Raw genomic sequence first — 24192 nt, 5'->3', positions numbered from 1 at the left:
ATAGCTTTGGCCACCAAGACCGGCATCACGCTACAATGAACAAAGGTCTGCCATGTGATTTGCCCTTGACTGATACAGAAATAACACCAATGACAAGGTGTCTCTGCCCATTGCCAGAGTTACAGAATTCTTAATATATGTAATCATCTCACTATTTTTATAATGGTAGATTTGTTCTCTGTTATGAGTAGCAGTAAATGGATATGATTAGCAATACACATGAAATATTGAAATTTCAAAAGCTATGATTCAGTCAACACTCTGAAATGTTCATTCCAAACCCACAGCACTGACTTCTCTCATCCCTTTCTTCCAGCACTGAACTTTCTCCAAACAAATCCCTCTCCTGTACTGTATCTTATGCAAGATTGGGACCTTTTTAAAATAACAGTTTTCAAAGCATTTACTCAAAAATACATCTCCTGATAATATTTTCTGACTCTACTGAGTTTACTGACTCTTCTTTCCATGGATGAACCCCCCTTACTGCAGGGAAACAACAAGGACTAACCCATTCTTATTGCCAGACATTCATTTTCCTAGAGCTACACGCATAGAGCTCTTGCTCACAAACAAGAGAAAGGAAGTGAAAGGGTTTGGTTATAAAAATGTCAACCAGTTCTCTGAACTCCTTCGGAGAATTATAACAGAATTGCAGAGTGATTTACTTTAAGATTAATTTATACTCAGGTCCTCTGACATCTCAATTAAATATTCCTTCAAGTCTTTGAAAGGAATAAATCTAAACTCGTAAAACATGCACAGTCATTTGTGGACAGTTTTGAGAGTCATTACTGTCACTCAGGTTTGAGAAATGTAGATTAATGCTAAAATGTTCAAAACATATATTTCTCTTCGTCAAGGAAAACTACTGGCTACTATCTTTTGTAAAAGTAAAGATTTGTGGAGGAAAGGCATTAATTCAAATAGAGTTAACTCCACTTTGAAAGTTGGAAGTTCGTTAAGTTGAGAGCCACTTTCTGGGTAAAATACCATTCAGGTTGTCTAGGACTTTTAGGGTTAGAAGGCTTTGGATCATGAAAATTAACAACTAAAACATGACTGGTAACAGTTGACTTAGTGAGGATATATTTATGACGTATCAGTATGTCTTATTTAAGCAAACTAAAGGAATAGAAAGCATGAAACTAATCAGATGTTTCTTCAATATAGTGGTGCTGGGAATTTAAGAACCAATCTTAAATGTTTTACCTTAGGCATTTTTTTGCATTCTTGGGGGCTTAACTGGGCAAAAAGTAATCTTGCAACAAAATCTGTCAAATAAGACCATGACATCACAATGTATATAAAATAAGACACTCCTAGTCTCTTTATAACTTTCTTTAAATTATTCTTAAAATGCCAAATGTAAATATATAAAATGTCTAAGAAAAAAAGTCCTGTCAATATTAAAAAAATAAATTAGAAGACATTAAAATCTAATAGATGTTAGGATTGAGCCAGGTTTAAGTCATTGTTACAACCTTAACTGTAATTTTATCTCTTCAGATATATCAATTTGAAAGTAAAGAATCTTTATCTGAATTTAAATTAAATAATAAAAATGTTTTCTGTTTATTGTTCCTCTTAATATTGCTCTTCTTGTATTAAAGCAGATGAGTGGGATACCTCAGAAACTTTTCCATATCTCTCCATAAAATGCAGAAAATAGAGTGGAGAATCATCCTGTCTGGTTTAAGAGTATCAAACAACATTAGGAAATAAAGGTCATGGATAAGTATCTAATTTTCTTTGTTTTGTCTGGAGAGGAAGATGGGAGGAAGATAGAGCTTAGAACACCATCTCCTCTAGCATCCTGTTTGTAGAAGCAAAATAATGAACAATAACCTTTGTAACGAAAATGAAAAATCTAAGCCACCGGACTGTATTAGAGATGTATTCATATCTACTGCTGACCTTAAAAGAGGAACTTAATGACCTCTATTTGTGTGAGATTTACTGCAGTAGGATAGTAATGAAGATAGAATATTTGCAAGTCAACAGGAGAAATCTTAGAGAAGTCAGTGTAGAGTTTTTTTGGTAATTAATCCTATGTCTTACTCCTACATGCATGTGCATATACTACTTGAATTTGATTTTAAGGAGATCCCAAAGTATCAAAAATAAATGCTGAATAATTCTCCGTGTGTGTGTGTGTGTGTGTGTGTGAGAGAGAGAGAGAGAGAGAGAGAGAGACAGAGAGAGAGAAAGAGAGAGAGAGAGAGGGAGAGAGAGAGGGAGAGAGAGAGTATGTCTGTGTATGTGTGGTTTCTGACATGTATTTATGTTTTTCACTAACTATCATGTTCAGTTTCCACTTTGTTTGCTCATATTCCAAGCTGATTTCAATGCATGTAATAATGCATGAACACTTGCACAGATGTGAAGAAAGCCTTTATTCAGTGTCACGCATGCCATGGTTAATCTCAGTATTTCACCAGTGCTGGGATTTTTTTGTATTGTTTTGTTTTGTTTTATTTTATTTTATTTAAGACCCATGTACTTGTGTGCAAAACATGTGTGTGTGTATGTGTCTTTCTGTGTTTGTTTGTTCTATGTGTATGTGTTGTATGCAGAAATGAATCATATCGGTGTATACTCTCTTTTTGTTTGTATGTCTGTGTCTGTATTTGTGTGCCTGTATGTTTGTGCATGTTAAGTCTGAATCTTACTCTGGTTCCAACTGAGGAAATTGACAGATAAAATTGCTGAAATGTTTTGCATCTGGTGCAATCAAGTTTCTATTTAAATTTAAAAATTCAAAGTGCTTATGAAAAAGTTTAAGTGTATTATTTATAATAGACTGCTAAGAAATAGATACTTAGACCTGAATAGTATAAAAATATTTTAATATGTAGAAGTTAAAATTAATAACTCTCTTCATGATCCCATCCTCTGACCTAGTTGCAAAAAAAAATGGTATTCTTACCAGTTATCTGAAAAGTTACTCTGCGTGGATTACAAATAACATAAACAAGGATAAACTAACAAATCCCAGAACTTTCATCTCATCACTTTCAACATTTCAGAGAGATGTTGCAAATAACCCTGTGTAAACTGGTAAGAAAGGAGTTCAAGTTCTAGCATTTCACATGTAAGGCTAGGCACTCTGGAGACAGTCGACCCTTGTCCTTCTGGGTACTTAATATGGCTTGACGCTGATATCTTTATGAGGGTGTTGTATGACTCGTTTCTAAGAATTACCATATTCCACGTGAATTGACTCATTTGATACAAGAAGAAGAGAAAGTCCAGCAGGAGGTAATCAAAGGTTATATATCCTGCATGATAGAAGTTTGGAGATTCTTGAAGGTGCTTACCAACACTTTAAAAAAAATCAAGAGTGGCTGATGTTAGACTCTACAGCCAAACATCAAAAAATAGCAGAAAGCTCCTCTCTAGAGCTGCCTGCAGGTAAAGGAGGGAGCTCCAGGGTTGCCTTAGTTAGAGGCTTCCTCCCGGAAAGAGTGGGCTCTCCTGTGATGGAGCTGCTTTTGAGTGATCCCTCCTCCTTGTCAGTAATCCATCATCCATATTCTCATTAGTGATCTCAGTAAAAATGCTCATTAGTTTTCAAAATTGGACCTTAGTCTACATTTGACTTCAAATGGTCTTGGATTCCCTTCCTGGGATGAGTAGACATTTTGTTATACTTTAGCAGGAAATGTCTGTCACAAAAAGTAATGTTGATCTAAAGGTTGTTACCTTTTAGGAAGTGATAGTTTATCATGCCTTCAGAAACTGCCACATTCGAGAGTCTGCTTTCTGCACACAAGTGGACAAATTCATGTGTGGGGCTTAACTGGACACAAGTTATGCACTAGCTTATCTCGGCCTCTTGCACTTCATCTATCACAGTTATACATTATGCAATTTTGCCTCAAGGACACCAGAAAGGTTGGCACATTTAGGCATAACAACAGAACTTATTAATCATCTTTAGCCTCAGAAGGATAAAAGGTCCTTCTTGAAGTTTGTGTGTGTTCTTAGACCCAGAACAGAGTTTTCCAACAGCTGTAAGGGTCACTTGTCTCACTGTTCGTGGAAGCCCATGAGATCAGCTCTGCATGCTACAGCCCTGACATAGGTTCACACAACTATGTCAGAATTCATTCTAAATTGGACAGGATACTTGAATAGTACTAGAAGACTCCTTCAGCAGTTTAAATAATCAGTAAATAACCTTCATTTATGGAGGATAAAGGCAAAACATATTTTCCTTTAACAACATTCATTTAGGGCTTTAGTACAGTGTGAGCAGATTTTCATGAAACATTCAAAACTGGCCTTTTCGTTGTTTCTTCTTTTCCTGCTAGGCACTAATGTTCTCTATTTTCAGTTGTCATTTGTAGAAACCGGGAGAGAACAGCAGGGATATCAGGGTACCCTGATTTACAAGTCCTATGGAAATGTTCATAAACAATGAACCCAGGAAGAAACACACACACACACACACACACACACACACACACACACACACACACACCTAAGTAAGAGCTGACAAACCATACTTCAGCTTTCCAAGTGTCAGCTTTGTATAAAATAGATCTACAAAGACCAAAAACCCTGTATAAAACATGAGTATAAAACATGTTTTATCTCCTTAGTTCCATATGTGTTATCCCTTCCTAATTTATGCCATGGAATTTAGCATTTTTGGTTTATCAGCTTGCAGAATGAGAGACGATAGTAGTATTTACAAATACATTCACAACAATAACAGAATTTTATCTTCAAATAAGATAATTTTTATGTGAAACACATATGTGTTTGTGTGTGTGTGTGTGTGTGTGTGAGAGAGAGAGAGAGAGAGAAAGAGAGAGAGAGAGAGAGAGAGAGAGAAAGAGAGGGGGGGTTCATAAACTTCTGAAACTATTAAAGCTCATCCTCAGTGACAGAGGAGGTTCCAAGTCCATACCTCATAAACCTTTGCATTCTTTCACAAGCTACACTCTGTAGTGACTAGGCATATAAATAAATATATGAGCTTTGGGGGCCTAGTCTTACTCAAACCATGACAGATGCTGTACCCATAAATCTCAGCAATATTATTTACTAAAACAGAACTACAGACAATTTGCCAATGTAACTGGGGGAAAATTCACAAAGTCCCATCACACATGAGGACATAAAGACAATCAATGGCTGTAGAGAGAGGAAAATCTCTTTCCACAGAGTTGAGCCCCCTAATCATTTGTCTGATCCTATGTGGTAAGCACAAATAAGTATGTTGAAGTCATTTTGTAAGGAACTAGTGGAACAGGGGAGAGGGGGAGGAGAGATGAAAGTATAGGAATTATTTAAATACAAAACTCATGTATGAATAGATATTATATTAAAAATAGTCCTGAAAAAATGTCTCTTAAAATAATTCAAAATCCTTTTCTTAAGTTTACTGGTCGTATTTGAAAATGAAATCTTGCTGTTTGCCTTCCTTCCAGTATTGTTTATAACCAATGTAAATAAAAAAGCAATGTTCTTCCATGAATAATCACTTCATAGGATTATATTTAAATTTGAGAATTTCAATGTTATTTTAGAAAAATTAGTTTGTGTGTTACAAATTTTGCCTGTAAGTTATTTCATTTAAACCTACGATTAATTGCTTTGAAAAGAAATTCATAACACTTAATCTTACATATGTCACATTTTATTTTTCATGCTTTGGCAGTCATAAATAGAAACTTATTTCTGTTTGATTCCTTCCATTAAAAGTCAAATATATTAGCACTCAAGTGCTTTACAGTCTTCTAGGAAACGTAAGACTTGTTAAGTATATTAATATCTAGCAAACAGAATCTAAATAATGTTTACTTTGTAAATAAATATGAAGTCCTTTAACATTTTCTGTGTTTACCTTGTAGTATATTGTGAAAAGAACCAAGTAGATTCCATAGAGATTCATCAGACACACACCCAATGGTATTCAGATGTGCCATGAACCAATGTAAAAATCAAGGACACAAAAGCCAAAGTAAGTTAAAGGAAAAAAAAAAAGAAAAGAAAATTTTCAACTTTCAACAGAAAATTGTTTGGATTGTGATTTGACTATTTGGCAGAGGTAAAGTCTGCTGGTTATCTGTTATTGTTGTCCTCATTTCCATATAAAAAGATATGCATGCCCTTTAAGATTTCCAGTCTGTTCCAGGGAGAGAAATCTTTTAAAGACAACAGCATAAGAAACCAATTTGTCTTAAAATCAATATGTTTTTAGAATCAGAGATTATACCCAAGTATTATATTGCTTGCTTAGATATTATTGCAAGGCTTAGAGTCATTGAGGATGGACCATTTCCTCATAATTAGTAACTCACAGGGAAAAAATTCAGCAGGCTCCATTTACCGGCCAAAATAAAGGGATCTGAAGTTATCTCTCACACCAGAAATAGACATGGCATTTCTAACTGTGAAAAACATCACAGATACATGGCTATCTAAACATTCTAAGACCATGCTCCATCTACAGGCTTCCTGATAAATTAATAATAATAATAACAACAACAATAAATAATGATGATGATAATGAGAAGGAAGAGGAGAAGGAGGAGGAGAAGGAGAAGGAGGAGGAGAAGGAGAAGGAGGAAGAGGAGAGAAGAAGAAGAAGAAGAAGAAGAAGAAGAAGAAGAAGAAGAAGAAGAAGAAGAAGAAGAAGAAGAAGAGGAGGAGGAGGAGGAGGAGGAGGAGGAGGAGGAGGAGGAGGAGGAGGAGGAGGAGGAAGAGGAAGAGGAAGAGGAAGAGGAAGAGGAAGAAGAAGAAGAAGAAGAAGAAGAAGAAGAAGAAGAAGAAGAAGAAGAAGAAGAAGAAGAAGAAGAAGAAGAAGAAGAAGACATCATACAGTTTTTTATTAGGGAATTTCCTAAAGGCTTACAAGCAGAGGTCCAGTCAATCTAATAATTCGTGTTGACCAATGGAAGGTTGACAAATCCAGTAGCTTCTCAATTCATAAGGCTGAATTATTTGCCAGGCGTTCAGTATATACAGAAATATGAAAAAAGGTAGACTCTGATATCAGAGAAAGAATGAAGTTGGTGAGAATGTGAGCAAGAATACAACAAAATTTGCTTGTTCTGTATCATTTATATTGCCGGACCCCACAAATGATATCACGTTAAGAGGTCAATGTATGATGGTCATGGAACCATTTATCTTTCCTTTAAGTTTGTGGGAAATAAGCATCCCGTTGTTTATTTTTGGTACTCCCCAGCTTCAAATGGTTTGGGAAAGAGCTCTCAGAGTTAGTGGATAAATGGGACTCTGTTCCTAATTCTCCACAATTAAGAGGTTGAATAGTTGGGCTGTGATAGCTGCTGTAACACTGCCTGTCTCTTTATGGGCAGAAGAATAAAATTTGCATAGGACATTGTCTTAAAAATTCAATAAAAATGGATCAAGGAAATGTAGATGGGAAATGGCCTTGCTGAAAGTTGAGGTTTCCTTCAAGTACCATCAAGAGTAAGAGTTAAGTTGCAGAGAATTTTCATCTCCATAAAAAAAATAAGAGAAATATTTCATCCTTACTGTTGTAAATATCTGTGTGTTATTAGAAAGAAAGAAACAACAAAGTGATATAAATATATGGAATACTAGTTGGAAAGTAATAAATGCTGATATTTTATTCCAGAATAAGTAGCTAATTCATGAACAATCTCATGAGGAATTACATAGTTTAAATAGTTTTATTGGTTGTTTTATAAATGAATAAAAACAGTTTATGTGATAGTGCTTTGCTTAGAATATTTATCAATACATTTTAAACCTATTTTTTTTTAAAATGCATTATTAGAAATTCTTATTTTAGTAGAAACATAATTGGAAACTGCACACACACACACACACACACACACACACACGCACAAACATACACACAGACACAGACACATACACACACACCATATATATGTTACTATAAGATAGTTTAATACATGCAAATAATGTTGTTTTAAATGTCTTTAGACATTGAGAATGTAGTACAATGTATTTTGATCATACACACTGTCATTCTCTACTTTTTTCACTTTTATTATATTTTAACTCTCCACCCATACTTCATTTCTATAGTTTCCACGCATCCTTCCCAGCTTGTTTTGTTTCTTTCCTCAATGATTTCAGTTTGTAAACCTGACTTAAGAGTGGGGTTTATCTTATAGTGTTGTATACTAAAAAGAGAGATCACCACTAAATATTATTGCCTTACTCTCCCAGCCTCTAGCAAATATTAATAGCCAATCAATGAGTGATGGAATTTTATGTCCTAACTCCATGCTGGAATTTTGTCTTGCCCAATCTTACAAAAGTTCTGTGGATATTGTCATAACCTGTGAGGTTATATGTGTTACTTCTATGTTGTAGGCAGAGAGCATTGTTTCTTTGAAATTATTTACCACTTACTGTTTTTCTAATACTTCCACGTTCATTTTGAAAAAGGTGCCTGACCTTTGGGAGCACTATGCTATGGAGATGTCATTTGAGAGTAAATAAACCTCATTCTCTTAATTCTCTGCCTATTGACCTGGTGAGACTCTTTGTGTTTATTTCAATCAGTACCGAGAAGTTTTCATGATGACATTTTCTATGGGAACAGCGTTCAGCAACTAGGAGGACGCTTATTGCTGTCTTCCGTTAGCAGAATAATATCATTAGGTTCTTCCCTAGTTCTTTGGGTTCTTGGCCCCATCAACAATGGTAGGTATGCATTTCATAGCTTGAATTAGGTCAAACCAGAAAACTCTTGGTCATTCACATAACTTTTAAGCCACCATTGCAGCAGTGAGTATATCTTGTCTGGACATTTGTTATTATATATTACCAGGATCACAACTGGGTGAGAATGATACACACATGTTATTCTTTTGTACAATGCATAGCACCTTTTAATACTACAGAAAGCTAATCCATGGAAATGAGGATTATAGGTGAGTAATGGCTTGATTTCTCCATGTGACTCATATAGATAGTGTTTTCAGCAAGATGGGTCTCACCATCAAGTTCTGGAAGTTAATCAAGTGTATTATCAACAGCTTGTTATGCTCTGGTCTATGTGACCCAATTGGCCAGAAACTAAACATTTGACAAACCCATTCTTGATACAGTGTTTCTTATATGCTAGGATATGATGTGTAGTTTAGGACTTGTCTTCCCTCTTGTACAATAAGTATTAAAAATATAGAATTTTAATATATATTGAATTAATATAATATATTAAACAAATGTATACATACACATAAACACACATATATATCTTCCATTTTAAAATGACTGAGCATTATTTAAAAACTGTAGAATATTTTCTAGAAAAAGTAATATTAAATAAGCATGTAAACAAATTTTAATAATGACTTTATTAAAAAAAATTCCAGGTCCATAAAATCTGGATTATAAGCCAAATAATCTGGAGATTCCCATTATTTTAATTATCACCAGACATAAAATCAAGTCTTCTTAATTCTTTCTAAAACACTGAACTAAGTTTTATTTCTATTTTATTATATATCAAATATATATATATTCTTTTTGTGTAAAGTCCTATGAAAGAAAATTAAATGATATTAGCCTAATGTGTGCTGTAAGAATTGCTAGGAAAACTAGAATATGTACCAAAAGGCTTATTTTTACATTTTTAAATTTTAATGTCTTATATAGTTACCAAATTTGTGCAAGAAAAAAGGATTTGTGCAAAGAAAAAGTGAGAAAAACTTACTTCTTCAAAGGACTACACAAAAAGACAGTATATAATTTCTCCTCTTCCTCTTCATACAGCCATCATTGCTGAATTTCTCTACTCACTGCTTTTAATCAGTGTCATGATCTGGTTTATCAAAAAGTCAAATAATATTAGACTTCTTTTAACTTCTTTGACCTTTCCATGTGGTTTTGCAGCCATCAGCATTGAGCCTCTTTGTTTCTGAAGAATCTACATATTTAATAGCAAGGGATTTTCCTGTCGAAATATTTGCTCAGTCATCCACATCATTAAAACAGTTATTAGTTGAGGACAAAGTGAGCCACAGTACTCCCTGATCACCTTGAAGCAGCCTGCTGACTTGGAGGTTGTATCTGACATAATTCATCAAGGATTACTGATGTGGAATTAGTTTCCACAACGGAAATCTTTAGCACACATTTAGCAATAACCCAATTTAATGTTTAATAGGAAACTCCTTTTCAAGCCAGTGCCCAAGAACAGCAGTTTTATACCCAGTAAGAAAACAATGAAGTGCATTTTGAACACTGTGAAAAATCTGAAGGCAGAGAAAGATGAGAATATTGGGGGTGGGGGATAATTTATTCTTATGCCCATCCATTCATTAAAACCCTGAAATCATACAGATATTTAGATTTGTCTAAGTAGGCTACAGCATTTGACTCAAGCTCTGGCATGGAGTAGGTCTATTGCTAATGTTAATGCTTTTCTTTACCTTTTTCCTGTTGTTTAACTCATATGCAAATTTCATAAAACATGTATAGTTTTGTTTTATTCTTCGCTAATGTTAGTCTATTCGTGTTACTTTTATTTTACTCACCAATAGATTAAACAAGTATATTGCTATCTCTATATCTGCCTTGCCATTTGCCAGGCATGGATTGTAGGAAAATTAAAATAATATGCAAGGATTTCCATTAAACCATCATACGGCTTTGAAAGCCTAGATTTTCATACCAAGGAATTCAAATTTCTGCAGAGTTTCTTTTGGTTTTTCAGTAGAGTTGTAATTATAGGCTGGGGTATGAAGCTTAAGCAAGTTAAATATTAGAGCTAAGAATTGGAAGTCTGCCTCAGGGAATGCCTCACTTGAACCTTGGCCAGCCCATCACAATATTACCCTTTATTTTACCCTTAGTCAAAAAAAAAATAGAGCACTCTAAGATGGTGGAAGGAATTCTAACATCTCTGCTCTGCTGCGTAGAATTGGAGCTACATGTGCAGGTTGCCTTTCTATGATCTAGCTCTTAGGAGGCTCCGAACTGCGATGTCGGACTCTATGTTAAGTGTCATTTTCACTAGTGAAATTATGTTTCACCCAGAAGAAAGGAGGTCAAGAAGACTCAGAGCCCTTTTTATATTGAGGTTAAGTTCTCTTCAGTTCATGTTCTTTGTGTTAAATATTACTCCTAGTTGGTTGTTTTTGTTTTTTTTTTTTTATAACTTAATATGTGGAATGACTATGAGAAGTTGATCTCCCTTTCTGAATGCCATTATTTGAAACTCTGAATGGGCAAACTTAGCAAATTTTATTATTAATGTTTCCTTTGTTATATGAGTGTTAGCTGAAACCGTCATCATGGTAAGGATAATTATCACACTTTTTTCTGAGTATTCTTTATTTTTACACATAATTTTGGGGGCTGGGATAATAGGAGAGACCTGTCTGGTTTACTGAATTGAGTTCCAGGACAGACAGGATTACACAGTGAAAACGAAATAAATAAATGGATAAATAAAAACAAAAATAAAGATGATTTTGAAATATTGGAAAGGAAAAGGGTGCCCAAATAGTCAGAGAAAAGGTGACAATTGGTCTCTTTTGAACATGAGAAGCATAGCGATGACAATCATGATCACTATGGTTGCTAGCACCTGTTCTTTACAAAACTGTGCCTCTCCCTGCCAGATATGGATGTTCATATGGCTATATAACTTATATTCAGGAAGAGGGGCCATTACCCTGAGCTATGTACACTACAGGTGATCCAATAGATAGTTCAGATAGTCACATAAAAGTGCTTGGTTTAAACTTAGTGGTAGAAAATAAAGCAATAGTCAGAACAGAGAGAGTGGATTTGTGTGTGGGATGGGATGTGGGAGGGAAGGGGAGAGAATAAGAGAAGGAAGTAGGAGGAAGATAAGAGGAGATACTGAGAGTGATCATAAAGGTGGAAATTAAACGTGACAGTGACCACCAGCATCCTCCGGACACCTGGCTGCTCCTAGGACCCTGAGAGATCCATGAATGCTGTTTTAGGGAGGTGCAGTGGCAGAGGATAAACCTGCAGAACATCGAGTATCTCCAGAGCAACAAAACAAAACACAAAACAAAAAAAGTCAGGTCTTCTGGAGAGATGATTACATAGAATTTTGTAAAACAAATGGCAGAAGGGAGCATATTCAGAAAATGAAAGAAGAGGAATGCTGGGGTGACAGACTAGCAAGTACAGCCACAGTCTGCCTCAACAGCCACAGCCTGCCTCACACCATCACCACCCGCTAGGCTAATCCTCCCACTTAACCCCTGGAATGGAGCCACAGTTGCTATTGCTGTGGTACTGGGGAAAGGAGAGTTACAGGGCTTCTGTGTTGCCCCTGGGGTGTAACATGGCCGGTAGCATCTTAGGCACCCATAGTGCAGGATGGTGTACAGTAACCTGGAGCCAAGAATTCTTGTACTTGTGTTGGAGACCAGGTTAATATCTGCAAATAACAGTGTTGATGACTGTGATACATGCTGTTCCGGTAGCCATTTTGGTGTCCACAATCTGTGCTACAGTCCGAGATCCCATGGAAGTATTTGATCTGTGTACCACCAGGTGCTATGAGCATTGAAGCTTTGTTTCCAGAGGTATTAATGACTGCAGACTCAGACCAAGAATGAGACAATGAAGGTTTTTTTTTTGACAATCTCTTTGCCACCACCCAACATAAAGAGGCAGTCTATACAGTAAGCTATTGAAGTGAGTTCTTGAAAACATTGTGATAAAGGTGCTGAAGAGTAGCTTTTGACAGTTAATGGCTTCTGGCAGAGGGTAAGGTCTCACATTTCCTTAAGGGGCTGGTCACTGGGAGTTGGCCCATGTTCCAGTGAGTATATGGGCAACTCAGATTGGACTAGGTGTTGTGTTTGTTTAGTTTGGCTTTGTTTTTATTTGGGGGCATATGCATGGTGGGGGTGGATCTGGAAGAAATGAGATGTGTGATCAGAATACATTGTATGAAATTTCCATGCAAATAATAAAAATTACATTGGAGAAAAGTGAAATAATTAGGATGAATAAATTTATTTATAAAATTGTTAATGATAATTTTAAATAGTAAAGAAAATAAACAGAGAGATCTGAGAAAATTACAGGTAGTTTTTTATACATGACTTAGCATTTTAACATTTTATTAAGTAATTTTTCTTACACTGTTTTGATCATGTTTTTTCATCTTCTAATTACTCTTGCATCCTCCCAATATATCTGCACATCTAGTTTTAAGCTCTTTCTGTTTCTTTCTCTTTAAAAAAGAAAAATGAGAATCAAACCAAATCAAGCAAATACACAAAGGCCTTAAGACAAAAGTCCAAACACACATTCCATAACAGACAAAAACAACAAAAAGAAAAAAAATAAAACAAAAAGAGAAAACTGGAGTTCATTTTGTGTTTACCAATGACTCCTGGGCATGGACCCTACCCTGGAGTAAGAGTGGTTTACATGCCCACTGACATTCCATTGTGAAAAAATATATTTCTCTTTGATAGCAGAAATTGACTATAAATAGATTATTGCCAAAAGTTAAGAATCCTTGTCTGTTTATCTAGTTCTCTTCTGGGATACAATCTGGTGAACCCATGAAGTATGAAGTCCTATATGTGCTGTCTGTTTCTGTGAGAAGTTTGAATGAGAATGGCCCCCATGGCTTATATATTTCCTTAGTCAACATTTAGTGTCATTAGTTGAAGTATTAAAAGGAAGAACCTTGTAGGAGGAACTGTGTCACTGGAGTTGGCTTTGATGTTTTAAAAGCTCTTGTCAAGCCTGCTGAGTCAAATCTCTCTGTTCTCCCTCCATCTCTTTGTCTCTCTGTCTCTGTCCATCTCACTGTCTTTCTCTCTGTCCCTGTCTCTCCAAGTCTCCATCTCTGTTTCCCTGTCTCTGTCTCTCTGCTTGAGAATTGTTATGTAGATCTCAGCTACTGTTCCAGTAATATACCTCCCACTATCCCTGCTGTGATCCTCAGAAATTATGAGGGAGTCCCAGTTAATTTCACCCTTCTATGAGACTATTTGTGGTATGTGTTCATAGCAAAAGAAAGGTGACTAAGATTAATGTTCACAAGCAGAGCTAAAGACCATGAAAAGGACTATGCATATTTTAATTTATTCAGTAAATTTTCAAAACCATCTTGACAATACATCCTGAAATTGGTTTAGGCAACATCTAAAAAAGGTAGAATGAAAGTGATTTCAATAATCAAAAATAAACAAATATTTTCCTAATTTAAAATTGTCAATGGAGCAATATGTATTTGGAACACTCTGAGATGTAAGCATGTTGTAATTATACTTTCTTAAATGAGTAATTGCACTTTCTTAAATGTAATCTATAGCAGAATTTGGATATTGAAAACCTCATAGTAAATCAGTGTTCTACCTTGTTGAAAGCTACACCATATTTTATCTTTTTACTTCTTGAATCAATTATTTACTACAGCCACTGTGATTCAAACTTTAATGTATTTTTAATTTGTTTATTTAGTTATTTTTGCACTCCAGATTTTATTCTCCTCCTGGTCCATCCTCTGACATTTTCACATCCCATACCTCCTCACTGCCCCACACTGTCTCCATGAGACTGTCCCCAGCACACTCACCCCATCAGACCTCTAAACTCCCTGGGACCTCCAGTTATTTGAGGGTTAGGTGCATCTTCGCTGACTGAACCCAGACCAGGGAGTCCTCTGCTGTATATGTGTTGGGGGCCTCATCTCAGCTGGGGTATGTTGCTTGGTTGGTGATTCAGTGTCTGAGAGATCTTTAGGGTCCAGGTTAACTGAGACTGCTGGTCCTCTTACAAGTGTTGTGGTTTGCCCTGAAGTTATCTGTATTTTGATGCTAATTCCACTGCCCCAAGAACAGCTGCCTAGTCATGTAGTCAGGAATCAGGTGACTTCACCAGAACCTCCCCATTGAATTTGTAAAGTACAGGTGAGGGGCAGGTACAGGATAGAAGGAGGCCTGTCATTGGAGGAGAAGGAAGGATGGGCAGGAGAGAAGTTTGAAGGAAGAGGAGGAGACAGAAAAGTAAGAAGAGATAGGAGGGAGAGAGAAGCCATGACAGGTGATGTTAAGATCCTGCTCTGTGTATTTACAGGTTGTTATTAATGTTCCTAAGGGATGGATGGTACCGGACTCTGTATGTTTAAGTGGGCAATTATATCTTATCAAATGGATCTAAGATTATTGTGTTGTGTGTTCTTTTTATGTGAGGGTTTGAGTGTAGGAAAGTGTGCGGCTGGGATGTGTTTCTGCCAGGATATCTAGCAGATATCTTGGGGCACCCCGGTGCAGGACCTAGTAGGGTAAAAGACCACTATCCTTTTTTTTTTATTTTTATATTTTTACAACAACATACAAGATTACGCTCCTCCTTCAGGTTTTCCCTAATTAAACCACAGGGTTCAGCAGCTTCTGTTCATTGGTTGGGTGCAAATATCTGCATCTGCGTCAGCTATTTGTTGGGTCCTTTGGAGGACAGTCATTATAGTTCCCTTTTTGTAAGCACTCCATACCTCAATAATGATTTCAGGTCTTTGGGCCTTCCCTTAAGCTGGATCCCAATTTGGGTCTTTCACTGGACCTTTGTTTCCTCAGTCTCTTCTCTGTTTCCATCCCTATAGTTCTTTCAGACAGTAACTATTATGGGTTAGAGTTTTGACTCTGTGATAGCAACCCTATTCCTCACTTGATATCCTGTCTTTCTGCTGTATGTAAGCTCTACAAGTTCCCTCTCCTCTTTATAGGGTATTTCATCTATCACCCTCACCACTTCGAGTCCTGAAAGTTTCACCTCCCAGGTCTCCGGTACATTCTGGAAGGTCCTCTCAACTTTTTATCTCCAGAGGTTGCCTGTTTCTGTTCTTTCTGCTGGCCCTCAGTCCTTTTCTATCACCATACCAGATCATATTCCCCTATCTCTCTTCCCTCTATCCCCTTTCCATCCCAGGTCCCTGCTTCGATCACCCTCTTGTGGTTGTTTCCTTTTTCCTCTCAAATGGTACTGAGGTATCCTCACTTGGGCCCTTCAGCTTGTTGACCATTAGACTGTATCTTGGTTATTCTGTCCTTTTTTTTTTTTTTGGTAATATCCCCTTATTAGTGAGTACATACCCTGCTTGTCCTTTTGGGTCTGAGTTACCTCACTCAGGATGATATTTTCTAGTTCTATCCATTTGTCTGCAAGACTCAAGATGTTATCCTTAATAGCTGAGTAGTATTCCATTGTGTAAATAAACCACATTTTTTGTTTCCATTCTTCTGTCATGGGTCATCGGGATTGTTTCTACCTTCTGACTATCACAAATAAGGCTGCTATGAACAAAGTAGAACATGTGCCCTTATGTCATGGTGGGGAAATTTTTGGGTATATTCCCAAAAGTTGTATTGCTGGGTCTTTAGGTAGATCTATTTCCAATTTTCTGAGGAACCTCCAAATTGATTTCCAGATTGGTTGTATCAGTATAAAATTCCTCCAGCAATGAAGGAGTGTTCTTTTTTCTCCACATACTTGCCAACATTTATTGTTACCTGAGGTTTTGATCTTAGCCATTCTGATTTTTATAAGGTAGAATCTCAGAGTCATTTGGATTTGCATTTTTCTGATAACTAAGGACTTTGAATATTTTTTAGGTGCTTCTCAGCCATTCGAGATTCTTCTGTTGTGAATTCTGTTGTGGTTTAGTTCTATACAGATTTTTTTTATTGTTTTTTTTTTTGGTTTTTTGGTGATTAGCTTCTTGAGCTCTTTGTATATTTTGGATATTAACCCTCTATCAGATGTGGAGATAGTGAAGATGTCTTTCTCAATCTCTAGCATTTTTAATTTTTTTAAGCAAATGGCTATTTGGTAGAAAAATGAAATATTTTTATCATTCTTGTTTTTAGAAAATTAATTTGTAATATATTCTAAACAGTGATGGAACTTTTATGAGTATTGTGGTCAAATATAGTCACTACTGTCCATTAACTAAATGCATGAACTGTTAATGAAAACTTCTAAATACCTCACTCTATTTACAATGTTTCTTCTCAGAAGGTGTAAGAATTTTAAGACATTTTTTAAGAGTCTTCAAAATGTCAATTTGTAGTTTATTGAACACCTTCACCACTTAAGTGCTCCTGAAACCAGCTGTTCATGGTAATAACTTTAATTTTTACAGGTTTGTGGACCAGGTATCTGCATACTCATTTTCAGATTGCTATACTTCATCTAAAATGCATAAACTCAGGTTATTATATCCTGAAATGTATCCATTATAAAATGACAAGATAAAAATGGAGAGCAAATTATAAAAACAATCCAAAATGAAAATAATGTTCTCTTGATATTTTTAATATAACCCAAGTGGCAGAACTTATCAATCTTATGTCAAGTGGTATATTATGGAATTTTTAGTTAACCAACATAATCTTGATGGATAGCCATCATAACTCAGCATTCATCAAATTGCTGTTAAGAAAACTGATCTTTTCAGCTATGTAGCTTACTATAGAATATTTAGGTTATTTGTCCTGTGATCTAATTCCACAATAACTTTAAGAAATAGTTTAGGGTTACTTGTCTCAAGTAAATTTTAATGTCATGTGATGCTTTATGTTTTTTAAATAAAATATTATTGAGCAACAGATGTCTAAATGTAAAACTTTATTTTGAAAGTCAATGATACCACAGGCAAAGCAAAGTAGAGATAAAAAAATCACAAAATGATGTTTTTTAAACTTTTTTTTTTTCGGAGCTGGGGACCGAACCCAGGGCCTTGCACTTCCTAGGCAAGCGCTCTACCACTGAGCTAAATCCCCAACCTAAACTTTTTATTAGATATATTTCTTTACTTACATTTCAAAGGTTATTCCCCTTCCCAGTTTCCAGTCCATGAGCCCCCATTCCCTCCCCTCATCCTCCCCCATACTGGTATTCCCACTATATATCCCCCTTATTGCCTCCCCATATTACCCTGCACTGGGGTGGGGTCAACCTTGGCAGGACCAAGGGCTTCCCCTTCCTCTGATGACCCAATGAAGCTATTCTCTGCTACACATGCAGTTGGAGCCCTGGGTCAGTCCATATATAGTCTTTTGGCAGTGGTAGAGTCACTGGAAGCTCTGGTTGGTTGGCATTGTCCTTTTTATGGGGTTGCAAGCTCCTTCAACTCTTTCAATACTTCCTCTAAATCCCCCCTAGGGAGTCCTATTCTCAGTTTGGTGCTAGCACTGACCTCCGTACTGAACATGCTCTGGATGTGTCTCTCAGAAGAGATCTTTATCTGGTCCCTTTCAGTATGCATTTTCTAGCTTTATCAATCTTATATAGTTTTGGTGGCTGTATATATATATGTGACACATGTGACATCAGGCTGTCAATGGCCATTCCTTTACTCACTGCTCTAAACTTTGCTTCCATACCACCCCTATGGATATTTTCCCACCTTCTAAGAAGGAGTGGGAGCATCTGCATTTGGTCATTGTTCTTCTTGAGCTTCCTTTGGTCTGTGGATTGCATCTTGGGTAATTTCACCTTTTGGGCTAATTTCCACTTACCAATGAGTACATACCAAGTGTGTTTTTCTGTGACTGAGTAACCTCACTCAGGATGATATTTTCTAGTCCATTCCATTCACCTATGAATTTCATGAAGTCATTGTTTTTGATAGCTGAGTAGTATTCCATTGTATAGATGTACCACATTTTGAATCCATTCTTTCATTGAAGGGCATCTGGGTTCTTGCCAGCTTCTGGCTATTATAAATAAGGCTATGAACATAGTGGAGCACGTGTCTTTGTTGTATGTTGGAGCATCTTTTGGGTATATGCCCAAGAGTGGTGAAGCTGGTTCCTTAGTTAGTGGAATGTCCATTTTCTGAGGAACCTGCAGACTGATTTCCAGAGTGGTTGTAACAGTTTGCATTCCTACCAACAATTGAGGAGTGTTCCTCTTTCTCCACATCCTCGCCAGCATTTGTTGTCACCTGAATTTCTGATCTTACCCATTCTCACTGGTGTGAGGTAGAATCTCAGTATTGGTTTGATTTGCATTTCCCTGATGAGTAAGGATGTTGAACATTTCTTTAGGTGCTTCTCGGCCATTCGGCATTCCTCAGCTGTGAATTCTTTGTTTAGCTCTGAACACCATTTTTTAATAGGTTTATTTGGCTCTCTGGAGTCTAGCTTCTTGATTTCTTTATATATTTTGGATATGAGCCCTCTATTAGATGTAGGATTGGTAAAAATCTTTTCCCAATCTGTTGGTTGCTGTATTGTCCTAATGACAGTGTCTTTTCCTTTACAAAACCTTTGCAGTTTTATGAGGTCCCATTTGTCGATTCTTGGTCTTAGAGCATAAACCATTGAAGATTTGCTCAGGAAATTTTCCCCAGTGCCCAAGTGTTCGAGACTCTTCCTCACTTTTTCCTCTATTAGTTTGAGTGTATCTGGTTTGATGTGGAGGTTCTTGATCCACTTGGACTTAAGCTTTGTACAGGGTGATAAGAATGGTTCGATCTGCATTCTTCTACATGCTGACCTTCAGTTGAACCAGCATAATTTGTTGAAAATGCTTTCTTCCATTGGATGGCTTTACCTCCTTTGTCAAAGATCAGATGACTATAGTTGTGTGGGTTCATTTCTGGTCTTCAATTGTATTCTACTGATCTATCTGTCTGTCTCTCTACTAATACCATACAGTTTTTATGACTTTTTTTCTGTAATACTGCTTGAAGTCAGGGATAGTGATTCCCCCAGAAGTTCTTTTATATTTGAGTATAGTTTTCACTATCCTGGGTTTTTTGTTATTTCAAATGATTGTGCAAACTGCTCTTTCTATCTCTATAAAGAATTGAGTAGGAATTTTGATGGGGATTGCATTGAATCTATATATTACTTTTGGCAAAATGGCCATCTTTACTATATTCATCCTGACAATTCGAGCATGGAAGATCTTTCCATCTTCTGAAGTCTTCCTCAATTTCTTTCTTCAGAGATTTTAAGTTCTTGTCATACAGAACTTTCACTTGCTTGGTTAAAATCACACCAAGATATTTTATGTTATTTGGGACTATTGTGAAGGGTGTTATTTCCTTAATTTCTTTCTCAGCCTGTTTATGCTTTGAGTAGAAGAAGGCAACTGATTTGTTTGAGTTAATTTTATACCCCGACACTTTGATGAAAGTGTTTTTCAGGTTAAGTAGTTCTCTGGTGGAACTTTTGGGGTTGCCTAAGAACACTATCATATCATCTGTAAATAGTGATATTTTGATTTCTTCCCTTCCAATTTGTATCCCTTTGACCTCCTTTCACTGTCTGATTGCTCTGGCTAGGATTTTGAGTTCTATATTGAATAAGTAGGAGAGTGGGCAGCCTTGTCTAGTCCCTGATTTTAGTGGGATTGCTTCAAGTTTCTCTCCATTTATTTTGAGGCTAGCTGCAGGTTTGCTCTATATTGCTTTTATTATGTTTAGATATGAGCCTTGAATTCCTGTTCTTTTCAGGATGTTTATCATGAAGTCAAATGCTTTCTCAGCTTCTAGTGAAGTCACCATGTGGTTTTTATCTTTGAGTTTGTTTTATAGTGGATTAAATTGATGGTTTTCCGTATATTAAACCATCCTGTATCCCTGGGATGAAGCTGACTTGATCATGATGGATAATAGTTTTGATGTGTTCTTGGATTTGGATTGCAAGAATTTTATTGAGTCTTTTTGTTTCAATATGAAGTTCTCTCTCTTTTTTGGGTCTTTGTGTGGTTTTAGTATAAGAGTAATTGTGGCTTCATAGAAGGAATTTGGTAGTGCTCTGTTTCTTTCTATTTTGCGGAATAGTTTGGACAGTATTGGCCTGAGGTCGCCTATGTAGGTCTGATAGAATTCTGCACTGAACCCATGTGGACCTGGGCTCTTTTTGGTTAGGAGACCTTTAATAACTGCTTCTATTTCTTTAGGAGTTATGGGGTTGTTTAGATAGTTTATTTGTTCCCGATTTAACTTTGGTGCCTCTTTCCTGTCAAGAAAATTGTCCATTTCCTCCAGATTTTCCAATTTTGTTGGATATAGGTTTTTTTTGTAAGCTGTGATGATTTTTTTTAATTTCTTCAGATTTTGTTAATTTGGATATACTCTCTGTGACCTCTGGTTAGTCTGGCTAAATTGTTATTTATTTGTTGATTTTCTCAAAGAACCCACTCCTGGTTTTGTTGATTCTTTGTATAGTCCTTTTAGTTTCTACTTGGTTGATTTCAGATCTGAATTTGATTATTTCCTGCCTTCTACTTCTCTTGGGTCTATTTATTTCTTTTTGTTCTAGAGCTTTTAGGTATATTGTCAAACTGTTGACATATGATCTCTCCTGTTTCTTTTTGCAGGCACTCAGAGCTATGAGTTTTCCTCTTTGTACTGGTTTTATTTTGTCCCATAAGTTTGGGACTGTTGTATCTGCCTTTTCATTAAATTCTAAGAAGTCTTTAATTTCTTTCTTTATTTCTTCCTTGACCAAGTTGTCATTGAGTAGACCATTGTTCAACTTCCATGTATATATGGGCTTTCTGTCATTATTGTTGTTATTGAAGACCAGTCTTAGTGCATGGCGATCTGATAGGATGCATGGGGTTATTTCTATTTTCCTGTATCTGTTGAGGCCTGTTTTGTGAACAGTCATATGGTCAATTTTGGAGAAGGTTCCATGAAGTCCTGAGAAGAAGTCATATCCTTTTATTTTAAGATGGAATGTTCTATAATTATCTGTTAAATCCATTTGGTTCATAACTTCTGTTAGTTTCTCTATGTCTCTTTAATTTCTGTTTCATTTTGGTGGATTTTTCCTTTGATGAATATGAAGTGTCCTTCTGTATCTTTTTTAGTGACTTTTGGTTCAAAGTCAATTTTATTTGATATTAGTATGGCAACTCCAGGTTGTTTCTTCGGCTATTTGCTTGGAAAGTTGTTTTCCAGCCATTTACTCTGAGGTAGTGTCGGTTTTTGTCTCTGAGGTGTGTTTCATGCATGCAGCAATGCTGAGTTCTCTTTACATATTCAGTCTGTTAGTTTATGTCTTTTTATCATGGGATTGAGTTCGTTGATGTTGAGAAATATTAATTCATAACTCAAAAAATAAATTTAAGAATTGTAAAAAATATAAAAATGGAATTAGCTAATTTGGAAATAGTGAATATAGAACACTAAAATGGTCTCACTAATGTACTTCTGAAAATGTACTAGAAAGTCTGAAAGCAGTTCATGATATAAGAAGAAAGAAGAAGGAAAAGTCTAAAAAGACTCAATTTGCAGACTGGAGACGTTGTAAGAGATGTTCTGCTCTGAGTTTCAATTTAACAATCTTTTAAAATATGCCCTTAAAATGTATGACACACATTTACTTAAGTACTAATTCTAATTGTGTAGGTTGAATTTTTTTTTTTTTATCAACAGCCAGCTCATATAAAATGAGAAGGCAATGTTGAACTAATTTGGCTAGTAAAACTTGGAATCAAAATTACTCGAGTAAGGCTTGCTGAATCTACTTAGCAAACTCCATATAAAAGGTATAAAAGACAACACCAAATCCCATAAAAATTAAAAAAAACATCTTTTAATACATTTGCAGAAAAGAAATTCCCTGCCTTCATTTTTATTTCTCCATGAAATGAGGTTACAGGAGTGTTAGGAAGGACGTGGGTTTTATAGAATAAAAGAGGCAAGATTGAAACAATATCTGATTGGAGATCATCCTGTAAGGAGGGTTTGATAAGTGGGAAGAGGATTTCTAATTGATCGGATACATTTGGTGTAAGTCAACAAGTGAGCAGTTTGGGACCTATAAAAAAATGTGGATTGTTCAAGGTCAAGTTTTGTAACTAAATTTTGTGTGGAATAAGTAAGGACTCTTTTTTAAAATGAAAATAGTCCATCAGTAAGGAAGATTATTGAATTGTACAGTAGGTGTATGATTTGTTTTTTTTTTTTTTTTTACTTTTTTTTTTTTATCAACTTGAGTATTTCTTATATACATTTCGAGTGTTATTCCCTTTCCCGGTTTCCGGGCAAACATCCCCCTCACCCCTCCCCTTCCTTATGGGTGTTCCCCTCCCAACCCTCCCCCCATTGCCGCCCTCCCCCCATAGACTAGTTCACTGGGGGTTCAGTCTTAGCAGGACCCAGGGCTTCCCCTTCCACTCGTGCTCTTACTAGGATATTCATTGCTACCTATGGGGTCAGAGTCCAGGGTCAGTCCATGTATAGTCTTTAGGTAGTGGCTTAGTCCCTGGAAGCTCTGGTTGCTTGGCATTGTTGTACTTTTGGGGTCTCGAGCCCCTTCAAGCTCTTCCAGTTCTTTCTCTGATTCCTTCAACGGGGGACCTATTCTCAGTTCAGTGGTTTGCTGCTGGCATTCGCCTCTGTATTTGCTGTATTCTGGCTGTGTCTCTCAGGAGCAATGTACATCCGGCTCCTGTCGGCCTGCACTTCTTTTTCTTCATCCATCTTGTCCAATTGGGTGGCTGTATATGTATGGGCCACCTGTGGGGCAGGCTCTGAATGGGTGTTCCTTCAGTCTCTGTTTTAATCTTTGCCTCTCCCTTCCCTGCCAAGGGTATTCTTTTTCCTCATTTAAAGAAGGAGTGAGTTTATGAAATTCATAGGCAAATGGTTGGAACTGGAAAATATCATCCTGAGTGAGCTAACCCAATCACAGAAAGACATACATGGTATGCACTCATTGATAAGTGGCTATTAGCCCAAATGCTTGAATTACCCTAGATCCCTAGAACAAACGAAACTCAAGACGGATGATCAAAATGTGAATGCTTCACTCCTTCTTTAAATGAGGAAAAAGAATACCCTTGGCAGGGAAGGGAGAGGCAAAGATTAAAACAGAGACTGAAGGAACACCCATTCAGAGCCTGCCCCACATGTGGCCCATAAATATACAGCCACCCAATTAGACAAGATGGATGAAGCAAAGAAGTGCAGACCGACAGGAGCCGGATGTAGATCGCTCCTGAGAGACACAGCCAGAATACAGCAAATATAGAGGCGAATGCCAGCAGCAAACCACTGAACTGAGAATAGGTCCCCTATTGAAGGAATCAGAGAAAGAACTGGAAGAGCTTGAAGGGGCTCGAGACCCCAAAAGTACAACAATGCCAAGCAACCAGAGCTTCCAGGGACTAAGCCACTACCTAAAGACTATACATGGACTGACCCTGGACTCTGACCCCATAGGTAGCAATGAA

Source organism: Rattus norvegicus, chromosome 2 (genome assembly GCF_021556685.1).
Source record: "Rattus norvegicus strain SHRSP/BbbUtx chromosome 2, alternate assembly SHRSP_T2T, whole genome shotgun sequence".
In the NCBI taxonomy this organism is placed as follows: Eukaryota; Metazoa; Chordata; class Mammalia; order Rodentia; family Muridae; genus Rattus; species Rattus norvegicus.
This window is presented reverse-complemented; position numbering follows the sequence as displayed.